Source organism: Drosophila navojoa, chromosome 5 (genome assembly GCF_054131105.1).
Source record: "Drosophila navojoa isolate 15081-1374.11 chromosome 5, UAZ_NAV_1.0, whole genome shotgun sequence".
Lineage (NCBI taxonomy): Eukaryota > Metazoa > Arthropoda > Insecta > Diptera > Drosophilidae > Drosophila > Drosophila navojoa.
In genome coordinates, this window is record NC_142893.1 from 16,568,398 (window position 1) to 16,584,664 (window position 16,267).

Consider the following 16,267-nt stretch of genomic DNA (forward strand, 5'->3'; position numbering starts at 1 on the left):
AATATTGTGCAAAAGTATATAATTTTCACTCCACCCATTTACAGGGTATCTTTCAGCCAGCCACCTTCAGCTCCAGCTGCTTTTCTTTGTAATGCTTTTGTGGTTTTGAGGCGTCAAATGTGATGGGGCTGCACGCCGTGCTACGCTCTAAGCCACCCAGCAGGCTAAAGCCCAGCGGAAGGAAGTGTGGGACGTCTGATGAGAATGGGGATGAAGAGGATGATGATGATGAGGATGATGATGATGATGTTGGTTACTTCTTGTTGTTACTGAATTGAAAATTGTGGGGTTTTATTTTCCCCTTTAGTGTAGTTTCCTTTTCATTGGCTTTTCGGGCTGAACCGAAGAACTTTAAAGTCATTTTGTCTAACCGCAAATGGAAGCCAATGGAACTAAGTAGGTAGTATAACATGGATCTGCTTAAGCTTATTTGTACATATATATGTATATCGGGTTTACCTTATTATATTTGGGCATTGAACAGCGCACTCACCTGCAATGAAATGGAAAAAATGAAATATTATTTATTAATTAAAAGATTAGGCAGCAAAAGAGATCAGTAACTTTATTTTTGGCAAACCCTTTTCAAAAAATAAACCCAACCACAAAAAATGTAGAAGAAGAAGCAGCGAACATAACAACATAATAAACAAAAGTAACAACTCTATTAAAAATATGCCCAGCCAAATGATTTATAACATTTTTTTTGCTTACCCTCAGCGAAGGACAAAAGTGAAATTCATGCTGGAAAAAAGGCCGATAAAAAAGGAATCGAGAGAAAAGGAAATATAAAAAGCATTTTATAATGGTAGGGAATTATGCTGAACACCTTTTAGGCTTGTTTCCAATTTATTTCATTTTTTTTAGAGGAAATGATAAAAAAGTGTTTAAAATTTTTGACAGGATAAGCGGGCGCTGCGTCCATATGGCAGTGAAAAATGATTTAGTCACGGTTATTCAGCTAAATTAAGGGGGTTGAGACGGGGTCCCATAGTGGTTAATAATGACTTGTCGATTCTTTGATTGAACGGGGCAGTCAATGATAAGGGGGTGGTATATAAAAAATAATGGATTTTATACTGAATATTATTAATATGTTAGGTCAGAAATTTTTAATGTTGTATATGATAGAGGCTATAAAAATTGAAGATTAATTTTAGATAAAAGTTTCTGTAGAGAACAGATATTCTAATGCTTCTGTTTCCATGGCACTTTAAGTTCTTATGAAAATGCCTTTACAAATGGGTCAAGTACAGCTCTAGGCATTCCAAATTGAAATCTTATCAAAATATGAGCTACTTTCTCTATTCCAGGTTGGGGCAGCTGCATAAGTAACATGATTAATCAGTTAAATAAGCAAAGCCAAAGTGGGAAAGAAAACCTAAATGAAAATGAAAATGGATGAAGCTAGAGCCACAACAACAACAACAACAGCAACAACATCAGCAGCGGCAGCAGCAACAATAATAATAAACAAACTTGCAGTTATGGCTCAATAAGCCAACAAAGGCGCGTCTGTGCCTCAAATGCCATGATAAAGCATTTTCCAGCCAAAAAAAAAAAAAAAAACAACAACAGAAACCACAAACAACAATAGCCGAGCATGATGAAGAGCAGCAGCGAGAAAAGACCAAATTCAGCTAACGAGAAGAAGCTGAAGAAGGGGCAGCAGAGAACCACAAGCAAAATTGAAAAACATTTATTAGACGCCGCTAGAGTAGGAGAGAGTGAGAGAGCGATAGAGCGAGAGCCATGCGCGCATGCTAATGAAAATGAGGAACCCGTTACAAGCAGGATTACATAAGTCAGGCTCAGCAAACAAACACACACACACATCGTGCTGAATTTATGAGGGTTAATAATCGAAGCGCGATTACCCAGACAAGATAAGCGCACACAGCCTCTGCCTCAGCCTCTGCCTCTGCCTCAGCCTCTGCGTCAGCCGCAGCCTCAACCACAGTCAAAGGCGTTGCTCTCCAATCTACCTACTCAGCTGTCTCTCTCGCTTTCTTTGATACACTTTGCTCAGTGAGTGTAGAGTTTACACACACACACACGCACGCACACTCTCCCATCCTCTCCATCTCGCTCACTCGCTTGAGCCTTATCTTGACTCAGCGCAAATCAGTTCTTTTTTTTTTTTGGTGTTCTTCTTTCACTCTCTTCTTCTTAAGCCCTGCAGCAGTGACAGCGGCTGCGTATGCGGGCGTTCATGCTGCACTGCGCAAAAAAAGGGCAATCGGGGCGAGCTCAAAATTTTGATATTAATTATCCGTTGCCTATGGAAAATATGCAAAAATGATGAGCATAATTAATCATTTATGAAAGGCGTATGTGTATAAAATATTAGATAAACTTTCACTGAACTGTAAGAGTTTGATGTGGAATTAATTATATTCCAATATGGAAATGTCTTTATATGTATGTATGTATTAAATTTATACATCATTATCTACATCTATGCGCTGGACATTGATTGATGCCTTGGTTTGGCAAAGTTCAGAGTTGAGTTGTGATAAAAAAATATATAAAACTTAAAATTTAAATTTAAAAAAATTTATGCTTAATAGCATTTTCCTGCAACTATAAGTCCATGATATATTTGCTATATAAATATATTTATTTATTCATGCAGCTCACGCTTTAAGGATCTATTTGTTTTTTATTTAGCTGCCGCAATGGCGCTACCAACGCAGTTAGCAAACAGCAAAAACCGTCAACAAATCATACAAAATGCAAATCAGAGTTGAAATACGGATTGGAATTACCAAGGTATATACCACACATACATATATCATATCATATATATGTATATATATGTTGATTGAGGGGCAACAACAAAAGTCGCTAAATAATCAACATAAACGTTACGAAAAATAAAAACCGCAAACTGACCGAATGAGCTGCCCGCCAATTGGCAAACTGACAAACAAACAGACAGAGACAGAGAGGGAGAGAGAGAGGGAAGGACAGCCGGACAATCGCTAAATGCAGTTTGGCTGCAGATTAGCGCAAGTTGATTATTTGCTTTGGCTCGCAATTGTGCTCTGTGTGTTTGTGTGTGTGTGTGTGTGGTAAAGGGGCGGGAGCTGGGGGGGCGCTCACTACAGCCGCCGCATTATTATGTTAATGGCAACAAAATGCAGTCGCAGTTGCAATTGCAACTGCAACTTGGAGTCGCGCAATTCGAACGTTGAACGTGTTGTCCAAGCGGGTCGTAAATCTGCAGACACACACACAAGGCTCCAAAGCAAAGGCAAACGCCGGAGTTGGGCAAGCACGACTAGAAAATACTGTGTATAAGGGATTTTAGTATTTATATATGACATATATCTGTAAATGATATATATATATATATATTTATATATATTTAGCCAATGACTTTAAAAAGTCTTAATGTTTGCCTCTGTGTTAAAAAGTCTGATATTTATAGTAAATAATACTAATATTTTTACTATTTATACTATATAAGCTTTAGGTTTTAAGTTTCATAAATATTTACTACTATTCTTCTATATATTATTTCTATATCTTTGATATAATATATTACATGCATCATCGATATGGAAATTTGAATTTATTAATCTTCATTTTGAAATGGAGCAAATGAATCAAATAACCTGGTAGGTAAATCTAGTACAAATATAAATGCATTATTAACACTCTAATGCCTAAAAGTGTCTTCAGACCCTTAGTCTATTATTTAAAATATATTACTGAAGTGTGTTACCTTCTATCGTATATGGGGAATCTGTTTAATCACTAAGTATTTTTTATTATCGCAAAGATAGTTTAAAGGTTTTCATAAAATTTATGTTGATCTAAGCTCTTTCTTGTGGAATATACGCAGCTATAACTATAACGATAAGCAATTAAAATATAAGCTGGAGTTTCTCAAATAGTATAAAACATTATTTAATTATTTATTGTATTTTATTTTATAATTATTTGAAAAATGTTAATATTAAAATATTTTTTTGATATATAATTTACAATACGTTAAAAATATCTATTTTTTCTGTTAATAATTTCCTCACATTGACAGCATCAATTTATATTATTTCAGGTCACTTAACTTAAGCTAGACTTTTTAAAGTCATTGGCTAAATATATGTAAATATATGTATTATATTATATTATATTATATTAAAATCCATACTAACTATATAACAGCTATGCCTCATCAATCCCGAATTCCTCTCCAAAAACTAATATATCCACTTGCATGGCTTGTAATGCTCACAGGGTATGCAAAAGTAAATAAAGGCTGGCCAAACTATATGCCCCATCGCCTCTGTCCCACCCCGCCCCATCACCCTCTCCCCTTGCTGATGGAGGCCAGCATTGCATGTTGATTATTTTATTGCAATTGACAAAATGCAGGCAAATGCAGCACAAAATTCACAAATGCACAAAAAACTCCATTGTAATTGGCAGCGACGCACAGCTGCACAGCTGCGCTCTCTAAAACGTAGCCAAGACATAGTTAGCCACGCCCCCACACCCCACCAAGCCTCACCGCCCTCCCATACGCCGCTCAATATTAATGTCGCAAATTAAATTGGCGAATTACCTGACATTAATATGGGGATAAAAAATAAAAGAAAAGAAAATAAAAAGAGAAATAGTTAAATTTTTGTTGCCTGACCACGATATCGAAATAATTGCGCAAATCTCTTTGACTTTTCGGCTCTTTGTGAGTTATTTGGGAGCATTGGGGAATGCAACTGCAGCTGGAGTCTCGATGGGGGCCGTTGGACGCATAGAAATGAAGCAAATTGGAAATGAAGCTTGGACTGGAGCTCAACGTTTTTTTTTTTTTTTTGTGTATTAAATTGCTTTCACATGAGTTGATTCTCGCCGTTAAGAGATTATATTATATTATATATAAATATTATTTATATTATATTTATTATTTATATTATATTTATTATTTAGTAATACATTTATTATTTAGTAATACATTTGTTTGTCTAGTAATAATTTAATCATTTTTTATCCATTTATTTTTTGTAATATCTAAACTATGTTTTTATATTCAATATGTATTCTTAAAATTGTTTAATTTGAATTATTTATTTGACTAACAAATTAGTATTATATTTGGATTACATATATTATTAAATATTCATTTTATATTTGACTAAGAAATTTGTTTGATATTTTGAAATTTATTTATTTTTTATAATATTAATTTTTTCTTTATAAATTTTATTAAATTTTTAAAAATGTATTTTTTGTAATTTCTGATTTTGTATTGGAATATTTAGATTTGTTTGTTAAGTATATATTATTTATATTATTTAATAATAAATTTATTTGTTAAGCAATACTAATTTAATATTTTATTTAATTAAATAATTTTTTTTTATTATATTTAAAATATGTTTTTATATGCACTATTATTCAAATTGTTAAATTAAAATTTTTGTTTTATTTTTTATTTTATTTTAAATATTTCTTATTATATTTGGAAAGTATTTTAATATTATTTTTGTATTTAATTAACATATTTGGGAAATTTATATATTTTTTATAATTTTTTTCAATATTTAAGAATTTTGTTTATTAATATTACTAAATTTTAAAAATTTAAATTTTATAAATTTTGAAATTTTTTTTTTTATTTAAGAATAAAAATATATTTTTTCAAGGATTTTATTTGTTTAGTTTATTAGCTAATTGCAATAATTTCTATTGATATTTAGCAACTGATTGATAAAGTCTAAAAAGCAAATAATCCTCAGTTGAAATTGTTTGGTTAAGTTTCATAATTAAATATTACTATAAAAAAATAATCCGTTGTTTTAATAAAATTTTATGTTTATTAAAGCTCAGCTTTATATTTTCAATTTTCCAATTTTAACATATTTATTCATCCAACTCTCTCTATGCATCAGCTAAATCTCTCCAATTCAACATTTATTGCCCAAAAATTTGATAACATTTATATTTGTTTCCCAGAAGAAACATTTTTTTATTGTATTCTGTGCTTTTCATCGCACATATGTTGACAGTCGCATCAATTTCTAGCATCTATCGAGCCTATGCAGTGCTAATCGCCCGATCTCTTTAGCATTAACAAATTGCCCAGCCCTAGGGCTAGGGCTGGGAATGGAAAATTCGAAACGAAATTCGAGACTAAAACTCAATTATGCAAATCAAAAGTCGAACTAATTTGTTAGTTGTCGTCATCGTTGGGTCTATTAATGATGTTACATGGTCATAAACATGAATGCATATATATACATATATAGTTAACCTGTGGATATATGCCATATGTCATTGAAGGCTTTGTCTGTGGACGGGCCGAGGGCATAAATTAGACAGGCGACAGGTGTAGGCAGCTGTGAGAAGATTGAGATGAAGATGACTTTTCATAGATTGTGCAATGCAGAGAGAGTGAGAGAGGGAGAGAGAGAGAGGGAGAGTGAGTGAGTGAGTGAAACTCAATAGGTTTACTGTCTCTGTGGGTGGACAGAGACTGACAGAGCGGACTGTGACACACTTTGTTTAGTTTTAATGCCCAACTGACACTGATGACATATTCACCGATAAATAAGCAGAGACTCAAGTGTGTGTGTGTGTGTGTGTGTGTTGTGTCTTTCCAGGTGTTTGCCTTGCTGTTCGCTGATAAGTCACGTCCCGTTTGCAGGCAGCCTCCCGCCAGCCCCCCACCCGCCTCTAACATTAGTTTGTCCAATTAAACTGAACTTTAGACTTATTTAAAACTATTATCGGCGCAATGGCAAACCGCAGCAAACATGACCGCACACATACAACTACATGGCTGCATAATCAGTGCGAATAAATCAACTTTCAAATGCAACCGCTGGAACCACTGCAACCACTGCAACCGCTCCTGAACCACGCCAAATGCGAATGCGTTCCATGGGCCAGATATACAAAGTGGCTAATGTGGCGGCATTTGTCACCGGGCGAGCAATGGCGAAGGCAACAGCCAGAGCCACAGCGTGGCGTGTGGGTGCACCAGGAAGAAGAAGAAGAAGAAGAGGATCAGGAGATGGAGCTGCAGAAGCTGCGGCAGAAACAGGTAACCCAAAGATGGTGCTAAGCATGTGGAAATGCAGACAGAGAAGTGAGCTGTGGAGAGGGGGTATGCTAGAATTGAAGATATCCTGGATATCTTAAGAGATAACTTATGTGAGCATAGAATAAAAAATGTACTTAATTTGGAGTATATGGAATTATTTACTCTTTGCTGAAATGTATAGCGAATTTAATTGTAATAATAATAATAAATTATAATTGATATTATATAATTATAATTATAAATTATCTGTTAATATTGGTAGTATTAAATATTTATTTACATTCATATGAAATGCAATTCATAAAATTTTATGCTAATGCGTAATTATGGTTTTAAGACTAACTATAAACTATAAAGAACTCAATTTACTATGACATGAAATGAATAATTTTGATTTAAATTATATACATGTATTATTAGTAAATTTTAGTTGAAATATATATTTTAATTTTATTGAATTATATAAATGTATTATTGATAAATTTAATTGAAATATATATTTTTATTTTATTTATTTTTGTTTATCATTATTTATTTTTTTTTTTTTTTTAATATTTATATATAATATTATATATAATATATTTTTGTTACCACATATTTATATTTATTATATATCATATATGCATATTATTATATATTTATATTTATTATTATAGTTTATATATATATATTTATTTTTTATTTTATCTTAAATAAAATAATTTATAAAATAGTTATAGAAAATTCTCTAAATTTAGAATAAAATGTATTTACCTAAATATATTTATGTAAAACTAATAATAATAAAAAGAAATTTATAATTATTTATAGCTAGGTTTATATTGAAAATTTATTAATTTAATGTTCTTTAATTCTACACTTAGAAGCTGCAGAAAAAATAAAATACCTTAAGAGAAGACACTTCCTAAATTAATATATATATAAATTATATATATATTAGTTGTATTATAAACAAAATAGAGAATAAATTTATAAAATTACCTAAATTTAGTCCAAGATATATTTATATATATTTACCTAAAACTGCTAACAATAAATAGAAAATAAATTCAATGAGCTAAGCGCATATTGAAAACTCTTTAATTTTGGTTTCTCTTCAATTAAAATTAGTATTCCGATTACATATCCGGATCTTCCACACGAACAGAAGTCGCAGCTGCATTTGAAAATTCTGTGGAATTTCAGCACCTCGGCGGATTTTGAAAGGTCTTTGGGTTAGCCCTACTCACTCAGTGCGCGGCGGAAGTGCGAGAATATATAATGGAACCTATTCAGTTACTACTTAAAGACCCCCAACACGTTCTAGACTATCTGGTCTATTTACTAATGCAGCCCACACAGTCTGTCTGGCGGGTTGACAGTTCACACTAGGCAGCAGCAGGAGTAGGAGCAGGAGTAGGAGTAGCAGGAGTAGCAGGAGTAGCATTTGTCAGTTGTACTTTCTCTCTATGTGCTAAAAATACATATACAAATACAAATATCATAACAATAAGAGGTAGTCTCTCTCACTCTATCTCCCTCCCTCTCCCTCTCTCTCTCGTGCAGCCACTGACAGATGAGCGCAGGGAAAACATTTGTAGGGGCTAATCTTTAAGTGGAAATCTGTTTTACCCCATTTGAAGTGAAGCGAGGCTGTGGAAAATATTAAAAAGCAATTTCGAATCTCTCAACATATTGCCTTTCGCAGTGGAATTTCGTTTTAATTAAGCCCACTTGAGTGGAGGAAACTTAAGGTAAACTGCGTCGACTGTTTGCCCTCTATTTGTAAATATTTGTGGTGGATTTTTACACAAATTCAAGACAGCTTGACAAATGCACACACACACACACACACACACTTCTACAACTAATTACTTGCCACGCACTTGAACTAGTTTTTCATTTGCCTCAGCATGAAGTGGCTCCACAGAGAGAAGCAGAGAGAAAGAAGAGAGCTGAGGCTGAGACCTTGTCTCAGTTACATTTTGATAAGATTTAGCTATATACACATACATATACATACATATATACAAATGTATCTCTGTCTGCATGGGGTGCTCTTCATTTCTCAACAATTTCAGCATTCAAAGAATTCATTTAGAGAAAAATTGCTGCAAACGCAATGAAACTGAATCAAGTGCAAATTCCAAGAAAATCCACTCAAGAGCCACAGTTTTTACAATCTTAATTTCATAATTATGCTTAGTTGGGAGGCAAAACAAAACGGAAAAGGAAAAAAAAAAACGAGACTCGAGTGTTTATACAGTATTTGATATCAAAGAGTTTTGCATTTACTTAGCGCAAATTAATTAGAAAAAAAAAACACACACATTTTTTACTAAGCCTTTGATATTTCATATCATGATATTTTTATGCAAAGAATATTCTTTGATATAGAAGCAAAGTAAATATTTATTTACATAAAAGATCTTGAATAAATTTTAAAATATTAAAAAAGAGTGTTTTAATACTAGAAACTTATTAAAGTATTTTTGCTATAGATTCTTTATAGATTATAAATTATATAAAAATTCTTTATTATATATATAAAAATAATAAAAACAAGAAAGAAAGCTCTAGTCGAGACTGCTCGACTACGAGATCCCCTGAACCCTACAAGCAACTGATATTTCAATAATAATTAGCACCCACACACGCGCTCATGCAAACAAATACACGCACACACACACTCACATATATGTACAGGCGATTGCGCTTGGGTTGCGCTGCAGTGTTGGCAATATTAGGAGAACTTATTTGTTGAATAATTTAATTTCTAGACGTACGATCGTAATGAAACTTTCAGAATGTAATCATAATGTGTAAATGTATGTGTATACCGAAGCACAAGTCTCTAGTATTTGATATACGACTTTTACAAAGATGATGGTGAGGGGGTGGATATAGGGGCGGGGGGTAAATTTTAACAAAAACCGAAATTGTATAAAATACATCTTTATATACATTTCAAATTTGGAGACTCTAGCCTGAAAGATGTAGGAGATATAATTATTTAAGTGATCTTAGATAAGGTTTTTTATCGATAAAAAAGTATCGGAATGAGTTATCGTTTTTTAGTGATAAACTCGATATGCGCGTGATATATACGGACATTTTAAAAAAAAGTTGAAGTCTCTAGCTCTTATATCTTCTGAAATCGACGCGTTCATACATACGGACGGACGGACGGACGGACGGACGGACGGACGGACGGACGGACGGACGGACGGACAGACAGACGGACAGGGCCAAATCGACTTAGCTTGTCGCCCTGATCAAGAATATATATACTTTGTGGGGTCTGCCACGCCTCCTTCTGCCTGTTACATACTTTTAACAAAACCATTATACCCTGATTTCCCATTTTCAATGGGTTCAGGGTATAAAAATGTTTTAATACTAGAAACTTAATAAAGTATTTTGCTATAGATTCATTATAGGTTATGAATTATAAAAATAAATGAAAATAAAAAATGTTTTAATACTAGAAACTTTTGAAAGTACTTTTGCTATAGATTCAATTCCATATGAATTATGCTAAAATTGTATATTAAAACTTATATTATATAATACTTAAAGCACATATTATATTATTTACAAATGGCATAAATTTATATTATTTAATAATATATAACAATTTTTAATATTATTTAATAATATATAACAATTATTAATATTATTTAATACTATATAACAATTATTAATATTATTTAATAATTTTAGTAATATATACATATTTATATAATGCAAATACCCAATATAATATTTTTTTTATTATTATTTTTTTTATTATTATTTTTTTTTTATACCATAAACTTTATTTTTATATTATAAAAGAAAAAGAAAAAACTCGTTTCTTCACTATGTCAATTGCAATTGTTGATATTTGAATTGTTCATATAAAAATAAAAGCAGAAATTGATTATTCACATATTTAATTATCTTTTATTTACTTTTTTTATATATTTTAATTTAATTTTTTTTGTTTATTTATTTTTTACTTAATGCTCAGATATCTTTATTTGCTATATTAAACAAGCTTTAATTCTTATTTATTTATTTTATACTTGTTTATTATTATTAAAATTAACTGCTGCATTTTTTTTACAAATTGTTTTTCAACTTTAGAGCAACAGCAATAATTTACATACATATGTTTACATGAAATATGCTCCACCCTATATGTACATAGTTTTGTTTAAACAATTGTTTAACAGTTTTTTTTTGGTTCGCTTTTCAATTCCATTTTAAATTGTTGCACGTTGCAACAACAACAACAACAACAACAAAGCGTCGCGTGTCAAATATTTGTACAATTGCCAGTACATGGATTGCATTTTCACGCCGCATAATTAGACAACAGCAGCAACAACAACAACAACAACAAACAGTTTGATAACAACAACAACAACAACACGAATTTCAATTGAAATGCAACTCAGCTGCAACAGCAACGGCAGCGGCAGCAGCTGAGAAAAAAAAAACAACTTTAAATTTAATTAAATGCCAAACGCAACTCGTGCAACAACAACAACAACTGCTACAACAACAACAATAAAGATCTATGAAACAACTGTTAACGGCGTCTAACAAAATGCTAATAACATGAAGGCAGACATACATACATACATACATATATGAAAAGCCTACCGATGCGGGTGGAAGTGGGCTAGAGGGGAGCGCACACACATACATACATACATACACATATATATAGAAGTGTCTATTGTACATATAGACAGAATCGAATGAACATGCAATGCATATTCAAATCGATAATCAGCCTAGTGCAAAGCGTGACCCATTTGAAATTGCCGATAGTTGTATTTTTTTTTGGTAAGAGCTGTCGGGCCCAGACATGTCTATGAGTTGTCGAAGTGGAAAAGTACAGTTCGAAAAAAATAAGGCGTGGAACTGTTCAAACACCTCAAAGTCAAAGAGCGGGAGGCATAAAAATTGAAGAATTCCAATTAAAATTTAAGTAAAATAAATAGATGAAAATGAAGAATTCGAATTAAAATTTGGGTAAAAGAAATAAATGAAAATGAAGAATTCGAATTAAAATTTAGGTAAAATACATAAATGAAAACTGCATTAAATTCTATTATTTATATAAGTTATTGTAGATTTTTTACAATATTTTATTATTATTATTAAAAAAAAAAATAAAATCAACTTTAATAATATTGAAATTCCTTTTTTTTTACTAATTAAATATGGAAAACTGTTTTTAATATAATTATTAAAATATATATAATTTTTGTATTTATATGTAATATAGTTAATATAATATTAAATAATAAAATTATACAAATTAATTATTTAAATATTTTTGTATTATAATAGTATTTATTTACTTATTTTACCAACAGTATTTTTTTTTTACTAAATTTTGTATATTTAATTTTAAATATTTTATGCTTTTTTACAGAATAAAAAATGATTTTTTTTTTGCCACTCATTATGCTTTTGTTTTGATTTTCTGCTTAATATTTATTCACAGCCCAAACAATATTATACTAAAACTAAAAAAAGGTATACTCCATTTATTTGTAATTTATAATCATGTTTACGCAAAATTGATTCCATAAATCGTTCAAACAATGCTAAACAATAACGGTGAACACTCACCTTTTTCTATTGACTGCAAAATAAATTCTTTTTGTTTTCCTTTTCGTCGAACAAATAAATTGTTTATTTATTTATTATTTTCGTTTAGTTGTTGTGAATATATCCTGGATTATAATAAGTACATTTAATTGCTAACATTATGCACTGACACATACACATTCACACACACACACGAACACGAACAAGAGCACGCACACACACACGAACGCATAAATCTTGTGAGGTTTTAGCTTGAGTGTGTGATAGATGGAAATTAATTAAAAATTGATGAATGTGAAGCAACAAAATAATAGAATAACGGCATCCAATCACTTTTCAAATTGCATTTCTACGCACTTTCGTCACACTTGCTTTGCACTTGCTTTGTTTGCATATCGGCGCACTTGCCAAACCGTTATTCGTTTGCTGCCATTCAATCTGTGCAATTCCAATTAGAAGGCGCGACGCGTCGCTGAGCAGTCGTTCGGAGCAGAGCGAAAAGTTCGCAGGCAGCAGCCGGAGGATATTTATGATTTTATTCGACTTTTATTCTGGCACTTTACCGGCAGCTGTTTTATGGGCATTGGCAGATTAAATGTTAACAGCTATTTTTTTTTTTTCTTAAGCCTCAACACGCACTTTTCGCATTTGCATAAAGACGCGTCGCGTCGCACGTAAATACAGTTAGGAAATTTACGCAAAATGGCGTATATGCGACTACGTTGACGGCAACGAATAGAATTGTGCTCCGACCACAACCACACGCGACGAGTTTCGCTTTACAACTGGCGCCTTCCAATTGGAAGCAACACAGCCACAGCCACAGCCAGAGCCAGAGCCAGAGTCCACAGTCAAACTAAGCATAAGTAGCGGCATGCGTATGCACGAGTCGCACGGAGCATGGAGTGCGTGCGTTTGTGGGTGGCTGTGTATGGATGCTTCGGCTGCACGAGTCTGCCGTCGTTCGTGCATCGGTTCGTGCAGTGCTTCGGCTTGTCGACAACTAGAGAGCGAACATGGAAATCGCATGCGAGAAATTTGTACAAGGGGGTTTTTATACAATAATGTCTAATACAATACAATAATATTAAACCTTTTTTTTTTATTATTCATAAATATATAATTAATAATATTTTGCTATATATATTTTGTTAACATTTTTTTAATTTTTCTATTCAAAATTCTATGCATGACAACTGCCTTGAGAGCATAAATAGTCTTTGCTATAAACTTTACTCTCATTTTATAGCAACTCTCTCTCTACATATGCCGGCAGTCAACAGAACTTGTTTCTCAGCTGCTTCGCTCACTGGAAATGGAAGAGCAACTGCAAACAGCTGTTTTTTGTTTATTTCAAACACACTCTCTGTTGTTATCTGTTGTGAGTCTTGTGTTTGGTTGTGTGTGTGATAAGCACGTGTTTTTATTGTCGGCTATTGTCAGTTAGTGCGCGGGTGAGAATCGACGCCGTCGTCGCCGCTGCTGCCGTCAACGTCACTGTTACAGCGCACAGCACTGTTAACAGTGACTGTTAAACTGATTGCAGCGGCAATTTTAATTGCTGTTTAAGTCAAATGATAAAAATAGGTGAAATGCTTGTTGTCACTGGCTCAGACGAGGCAACTAATTAGCTTAGCTCCCAATTAGCAGGTAATACTCATGCATAACACACCTATGCCTAATGCCATGCCCCGTTGACCCCAACAAATGGCACGCGCAATCGTTGAAATCGGGCGCACAATCAATTAAAATTGAGTGCGAGAGAGAGAGAGGGAGAGCTAGAGAGGGAGGGGGAGATGTACATATAAAAATATTAGAAATATTTAGGCGCACATAAGAAATTTGGTTGGAGATTGATCGACTAAGATATACTCTGTAATGAGCTATGGCAATGGCACAAGCAATTGAAATTTAGTTTAAGAGCGAGAGAGAGAGAGCGAGAGAGAGAGAGAGAGAGTCAACAATATATTAAAAAATTTATAATGATCGACTTGACATACTCTGTAATAAGATAATAATATCACAGTTAAAAAGATTAATGAGCAAAATATATTTAAAAGTGATAGACTAGAAAATACCCTGTAATGAGCTATGAAAATAGCCCAATTTTAGTTTTCCTTTATTTTATTCTTCTAATTTCTGCAAATATTCACAGAAACCACATTTACAGGGTATATGTGCTAAAGGGTATGCTATACTGTCCATCTGTTTGTCTGACTGCCCTATCGACTCGGGCAAAATCAGCAAATGTGTCACACAAACTGCACGGGATTTCTGCTCCATGTAGAAAGAAACGCATTAATCTGGCTCGTTATGATTATTGCCACGCCTTCCGCCCCACGTCAAGCCGCCCGCCGTCTCGGCCAAGACATGTCGAGCCAACATATGGAAATATATGTACATATATACATATGTATATATGTATGTATGTTTGTCTATGCGCCTTGAGTAATATGCCACAAATGTCTGCCTGCTCCTGCTCCTGCTGCCCACCCGTTCCCTCCTGGGCTGACTCCAGCTCCATGGGCTCCATCGCCAGCGGCGCACGTTAAGCGAATCGTGCACACGCCCCATGACGATGATTAATTACCTTTTTGGGTGCTGCTCGTTGTTGCCGGCTGCTGCCGCTCGCTGACTCCGATGTAGCTGTATCTGTATCTGTAGCTGTAGTTGAATTTGTATCTGTATCTGTATCTGTGGCAAGTATCTGGCGCACATTTCACTTATGCACGCTTGAAGGAAACTGAACTAAAGGCTGCCGGAGCAATTGCTGTTGCGCTGGGGGGAGGTAAGAGTGTGGAGGCGGGGCGGGTAGGTGGCGTCAGCTCAACCTCAGCCCAAACGCAGCGCCGCTGATGAAGCTGTATTATTATTCATCACAAATGATTTTCGCACTCTGCAGTTTGAAGCCAAAGTTGAAGTTCAAGTTACATAATTGCTGGAAAATCTTTGGCAATCGATGGCTAGGGAATAACACTAGCAATGGAGAGCTTAGTAGTTAGACCAGGAGTGGGAATAGAGGGTATGAAGAGATGTATATCAAAACATTTGAAAACAAATCAACGCTTGAATACTTCGAATATAAATGAGCTAGGATCAGTTCCAAAGAACTTAATGCACTTATCGGAATAAAAAAATAAACAAAAATAGCAAAAAATAGTAATTAAGTAATTGTATCTATAAAAATAATTCTAAATATCAGCAATAATTTAAAAACTATCTCTACAATTTATAATTTTTATTGATTTTAGTAGGTATTAAAATAAAATAAAAACTTTAGTTCAATTCAGTTCCATGAGTTCAATCGGCTGATTCAGTTAAATGAACCAGTTAACTTTTTAATTTCTCGAAATAAATTTTTGGCTTATTTAATAATAAGTTCTATACAAGAATCTATACAACAAAAAATTCATTACAAAAAACCTGTGATATTATATAAAAAATGGAGTTGTTCTATCCAAGGATCATTAAAGTGATCTAAGAAACTAGTTCAATGATCAATGAGCTCTATGATAGTTCACATATCTTTCAAAGTAAGTTTGATTGAAGAGTTAAAAAGAGAACGGATATAGTTTCTCTGCGCTGAGTCTTTGATCATAATATTTTAATCCTTAGAATGAAAAC

General features: G+C 33.1%; 1 protein-coding gene and 1 long non-coding RNA gene across 2 annotated transcripts in view; one reads left to right on the top strand and one right to left on the bottom strand.

Annotated features, from left to right (window-relative positions):
• Fili (Fish-lips) overlaps window positions 1–13,491 on the bottom strand; it is a 121,795-nt gene extending 108,304 nt beyond the window's left edge. Inside the window, exon 1 of the mRNA XM_089260970.1 lies at window positions 12,665–13,491. The gene's annotated coding sequence lies outside the window, so the exon portion shown is untranslated. The remainder of the gene's footprint in view (window positions 1–12,664) is intronic.
• On the top strand, window positions 596–1,110 carry LOC149091112 (uncharacterized). Its single transcript, XR_016196928.1, has 3 exons — window positions 596–655; window positions 721–808; window positions 868–1,110. It is a non-coding gene; the product is annotated as an uncharacterized LOC149091112 (long non-coding RNA).
• Window positions 13,492–16,267: the final 2,776 nt, after the last annotated feature.